The sequence below is a fragment of the Rhinopithecus bieti genome, unplaced genomic scaffold (assembly GCF_001698545.2).
Source record: "Rhinopithecus bieti isolate Rb0 unplaced genomic scaffold, ASM169854v2 scaffold_9996, whole genome shotgun sequence".
NCBI classification, from domain to species: domain Eukaryota; kingdom Metazoa; phylum Chordata; class Mammalia; order Primates; family Cercopithecidae; genus Rhinopithecus; species Rhinopithecus bieti.
The window spans coordinates 2,885,504-2,891,857 of record NW_016806973.1 but is presented as its reverse complement, the minus strand read 5'-3'; positions in this window follow the sequence as shown (position 1 = coordinate 2,891,857).

Below are 6,354 nucleotides of genomic sequence, written 5' to 3'. Positions count from 1 at the left end.
CCTTCCTTCCTTCCTTCCTCCCTTCCTTCCTTCCTTCTTTCCTTCCTAACAATGAGTTGTGAAAATATTGCAGGCATTGCATTTGTCACTAGAAATTAACCAAAAAAGGCGGGGGGTAAGAAATATTTTGGGCCTCAAAAACAGAGCAGGCAGATATCCAAAGTGCTAAGATTTTCTGCACTAAAAGGTAAAGTTGCAATTAATTTTCTCTACCACACAAATTTTATAGGTTCTTTGGTTCAAAAGGAAATTATACATCAAGGTAGGTGCTTTCCTTTTACTATATATGGTAGTTAATTTTTACTGCCAAAAAAAATTAATATGAAAGTAGAAGAGTAATGAAAACACTTTTATAGCTGACTTTGCACAGTCATTATATCACAATTTGATTAATGCACCTACTTAACATTGAACTGTCTTAAGAGAAATATTTTTCTTGTTTACAGCACACATTTTTTCCTTCCCTCAACCTTAATTTAATGGGAAAACTCCCACTGATATAATTGTTAATGCTTGAGAATTTTTGTTTCTGTTTACAAAGCATGATACACATTTTTATGTGCTATGTACTATATGTATTGAAGCAGCAATAACATTTCTCATAGCCTTGCAAAAATAAAACCTAAACTACTGTGGTGATTTCAACAGCAAAAAATTCTAGATTTAATTAATAGCAAAGAGCTACTCTTCCAAAGATTAAGTGAAGATTTTATTTAAATCCAACTTAGCAAAGAAAATTGGGTTCTTAATTGTTATTCGGTATCTGTCTTGTACATTCAAAATGACTTCATTTTATTATCTGGCAGCAAAATTCTACTAAAAGCAATTTTCTGATTGACTTGCATTCTGACATATGAATCATTAAAAATAAAAGTTAATTAATCAGACTTTATTGTAACCAGCACTGTGCATATTGCAATCTCTAACAGCAACATCTATGTGTAAAGATGGTTCCTGCAGACTATTCTAAATAGGTTATCTGGATTCAGTTTGGAAGTAAATATGCATAAGAAGCACGCTACTTAATCAGAAATAAAGATTTCTTTTTGTAATTAAATGACAGATTTAGAACAGATGAAAATGTTCTTCACAAACTCAAATTTATGAATTATAATTGCCCCAAAAAGGATTTATTTCTTGTGAGCGACATAGCTGCGGACTTTATCTTCCTGACAAAGAACACTATCAATTCATTTTAAAAATTCACAACTGTGATCAACTGAAATTAACTCATATTTACTAAGTACCTTTTGTATAAGGTTTTCTTTTGTCTTCAGATAATACAACCTGAATTAATATATGTTCTTGGTAGGATGCATAGGTTTCTGCAGATACATATTTCACAGTTGCATCAAACATTTTTTTTTCCTTTGTTCCCACGTTTTTTATTTAGGATACATCTCAAAAAAATAAAATTAGAGTTGAGAATAAATTGATATTTTTCCATGGGGATAAGACAATTATATAGCACATCTGAATCACCAAGTCCTTAAATTTTTTATTTAGAATGAGGTGATACATTAGCCAATTGATGATAATATAGAACTTTGATCTGTATGTTTACATTGGATAAAATATGTTTGCAAATTTAGTTAAGTGACAAATGTAATTGCTACCATTTACAATAAAGTAGACATGTTAGTTAGTTAGTCCTTATCTAATTTTATTTCTAACTTCATAGTTAAAATTTGTGAGCCAGAAAGTGGAGACACTAAGGTTAATGATTACTCTCTCCAGTACTAAACTAATTCTGTTGTTAACAGTGTGAACTTGGAAACATCCTAGTAGGAAACATCCACTGCCTGTGGAAGGAAGAACAGAACTGAGTAAACATGTGGAGATGAAAGTGGGGTTTTTTTGCTTTCTTAGAGGTGAATCCATAAGCTTCACAAGCCCTTGTGTAGCTTGTCGAAGAAGGCTTTTCAGAGTATGCCACAACCAAGTTGCTGAGTGCTGAGTAGTTACAGAAAGTACAATATAACCATGTAAGGAAGATGCTGGAAGGCGTCATGGACACAGAGAAGCATTTTCTAGCTGGGAGTGGTGGGGGGCGAGAGTCAGGAGTGAGGCTGAAGAGATTAGCATTATTAACTCAAATTTGGATGACTGGTGATTAGGCAGTAGGTTAAAAAGCCAGTTTTATTGTTAAGGATGAACTCTAAAGATGGACACTGAGATGCTCGATGAGGAAAGAAAAGAGCTTTTATCGGAGGATTGTGAGCCCTTTCAAATTATTAGGCCCAGAGAGACATTAAACTGAGACAGGAGTCACATCCTACTCCACACTTTGAGCTATGTGTTCATCTATTGAAACTGCTTGCCATTGCCACAAATAGAGATACACTAACCTAATAATGCCTCCCAGGACACTATATCCCACACCCCATAGCTTAACAATGCATAGCCAATCACTAATCAATGTTATTTCTTCAAACCAATGAGTGTTCCTGACAGAACTTTGTATCAGCTCACTCCCTATCCCCTTTTTTTAAAATTAAAACTTGCCTATAATAAAAGCCAAACAGAGCTCATATCCGAGGTTACTTGGGTCTGAGTTTTCCAGGCAACTCTCTTCACTTTGGCTCAAGTAAACTCTTTAAATCACATTTTGGGCTTCAGTCTCTTCCTTTGAGGTCAACATTTATTACCTGAGTAGTGTTCTCTGAAGCAGTCCCAGTTCAAGTGAATAATTTTAACATTTCCCACGTGGTCGTCCCTCTATCAGGAGTGAGACTTTTCCTTCCTCCCAGAGTCTCACCCTGAAGCTTCCCTTTCGTTAGGAGACAGGAGATGTCTGGAGTCCTGAATCTTTAGAAGCAGTTTGTTGTGCAATGTTTGAAAAGGACCTCTGGATACAGTCTTGCCGGATACAGAAGAGCATCAGTCTAACTGGAAAGATTAACGAACTGCCTCCTGCCAACAAGTGGCCTTCAAGTGATAGCAATGAAAAGGACTGTTCTGTGGCACTACCTCAGCCTCCAGCACCTCCGGGATTCAGGTGATGGATAATCCTGAGTTCACAGAAGCTCTGGCTCCACAGCTCAAAGCTCCTGTCCACATTGGCATTCCCCTGTGCTCTCGCCCTGTGCCCTGATGTAGAACCTGGTGTAGAAGATCCTTTCTTCTAAGCTCCTTTTGTATTATAATTGAGTACTTTTTAAAAATGCAAATTTGGCCTGGTGGGGTGGCTCATGTCTGTAATCCCAGCACTTTGGGAGGCTGAGGAGGTTAGATCACTTGAGGCCAGGAGTCTGAGACCAGCCCGGCCAAGATGGCAAAACGCTGTCTCTAATAAACATACAAAAAATTAGCCAGGCGTGGTGGTGTGCACCTGTAATCATAGTTACTCAGGAGGCTGAGGCACAAGAATCCCTTGAGCCTGGGAGATAGAGGTTGCAGTGAGCCAAGATTGTGCCACTGCACTCCAGCCTGAGCAACTGAGCCAGATTCTGTCTCAAAAAAGAAAAAAAAAAAAAAAGAAAAAAGAAATTCTCAGGCCTACCTAAATAAATTGGTTTCTCTGGAGAATATTGCATTTTTTGAAAATCCCTCATTATTTTTATGCATGCTTAATTTGGAGAACCAAGGTAATAAAAAATATAGAGAATATTTACTGTTTGCAATGGATATCCATCAAGTATTGGGGAGAAAAAAATTAAATATGAGGATTTAAGTAATAATTTTTCCAAAAGGTTATATTTAGTTAAACATACAACTTGATGAATTATTTTTGTTAGAAGTTCAAAATTCATTCCTATGGTTAGTCTGTTTTTAAAAATGCACTCTTCTAAGTGTCTCCGTCATCCTCACCTGAATTCTTATTAAACACACAGATCATTGGGTTGCCTATATCTTTGATTCAGTAGACCTGGAGTGTGGCCAAGAAATCTGCATTTCAGCAGGCTCCCCGGTTTAATACCTTAAATCTCTAGAAAGTTTGCAAATCTCTTGTTAAAGGAGAGAGAACTTCATGTGAGTTCTATTTCATCCTCACTATTGGCTTGCTGTAAGAACTATTTGAGTTCAGTTTCTTCATCTGTAAATTAGCTTAATAATATCTTTCTTAAACTGTTATTATGAAGATTTAAATGCAGGTACAATATAGAGGGATACTTAGCAGACAATAAAGAACTAAAAAGCAAGTGAGGGTTTGCGGGCTGGCTCTGTTCTTTGTCATGCTCGGTGACCAAGTGAGAAGACTGTGTCTTCTGATACTGATCTTCGTGTACACCTGAATTACACATCATGACACAAACAGAAAGTTACACAACCCAATTTCCTTTTCAGCTTTCTAATATGAGGTGCTCACTCTATCCCCCTTTCTGTCTGCCTCACTCCATTGGTAAATGAATTAAATTCTGTGTCATAACCTGAAACAGTGATGAAGTGCACAGGATACAGGGAAAGCAAATCATTCTAAAGGGTGTTTTTTGCTTGGCAAATCAAACAGGAGATTTTCACTAGAGTATTTTAAGTTAGTTGAAACTGAGGGTGCATACTCCATAAAATCCTAGGAGCTGGTAAGAAAGAAAGAAAATATAGAGATATCTTCTTATTTTGTCCCCAACTTGCAGTGTAAATGGATTCTATTTGTATTGTATTCTATTATTTTCTTTTAATTCCTGAAATAAACTCTATAATTTGGTATTTCTTTTAGCATTTTAAATTATATGTTCTTATACGTTATGTACCTCTGGATATTATCATAAATTATTTTTGTAACTAGGCAGAAAATCAATCTGTTGTCTGCCTGAAGAAGTGAACATTACTATCTAATATTCAGAGTTTTAAAAAATTACATTTTTTTATTTATATTAATCAGACGAATCCTCTTTGAGCTTTATTGGGAGAACCCGTTCCCGATGTTTAACATGGGTTCTTTTCTATTTCCCAAGTGTCTCGACTGGGTTGAGAAATAAAAGGAAAAAGCACAAGAGAGAGAAATTTAAAGCTGGGTGTCTGGGGGAGACATCAATGTCGGCAGGATCCGTGATGTTCCCCGAGCCGTAAAACCAGCAAGTTTTATTAGCGATTTTCAAAAGGGGTGGGAGTGCACCCCTTTCAAAAGGGGAGGGAGTGCACGAATAGGGTGTGGGTCACAGAGATCACATGCTTCACAAGGTAATAAAATATCACGAAGCAAACGGAGGCAGGGCGAGATCACAGGACCACCAGATGAGGTGAAATTAAAATTGCTAATGAAGTTTCAGGCATGCATTGTCATTGATAACATCTTATCAGGAAACAGGGTTTGAGAGCAGATAACCGGTCTGACCACAATTTATTAGGTGGGAATTTTTGTCCACCTGATAAGCCTGGGAGCACTATAGGAGACTAGGGCTTATTTCATCCCATCGGCTTCGACCATAAAAGATGGGACGCCTTAAAAAGGGGCCATCTATAGGCCTACCTTCAGGGCGCATTCTCTTTCTCAGGGATGTTCCTTGCGGAGAAAAGAATTCAGTGATATTTCTCCTATTTGCTTATGAAAGAGGAGGAATATAGCTCTGTTTCCGTCTGGCTCACCAAAGGCCAGTTCAAAGTTACCTCTCTTGTTCCCTGAACATCGCTGTTATCCTGTTCTTTTTTTAAAGGTGCCCAGATTTCATATTCAAACACACATGCTCTACAAACAATTTGTGCAGTTGACACAATCACAGGGTCCTGAGGCGACATTCATCCCCCTCAGTTTACAAAGAAGATGACGGGGTTAAGAGATTAAAGTAAAGACAGGCATAGGAAATCACAAGGATATTCATTGGGGAAGTGATAAGTGTCCATGAAATTGTCACAATTTATGTTCAGAGATTACAGTAAAGACAGGTGTAAGAAATTATAAAAGTATTAATTTGGGGAACTAATAAATGTCCATGAAATCTTCACAATTTATGTTCTTCTGCCACAGCTTCAGCTGGTGCCTCTGTTGGGGGTCCCTGACTTCCTGCAACAGAGCTCCATCTGCCTAGCCAGCAAAAGTTCAACCTTGGGACTGGGCACAGTGCCTCATGCCTGTAATCCCAGCACTTTGAGAGGCCAATGTTGTTTGGATGAACGGAGGCAAGATGGCGCACTTCCGGGTTCTTCATCCCCCCCAACTTTTCCCGCGCGCGCGAAAATCCAGTCGGCGACCCGGGAAGGTGCAGACCAACTAGGCATGCGCCAGGTGATGTCAATCTGAAGAGACCAAGATTTACCTGGTCGCACCTGTGGAACGCCCCCTGACACGCCCGTGCCCCGCCTATTGCCCTCCCACTCCTAGAAAAGCCGCTCCAGAGGCACGCCACGCGCGGCCTTCCTCAGTCCTCCACTCCTGTCGGGATGTTAGGACTGCGGGAACTCCGTCCGAGAGCTGTA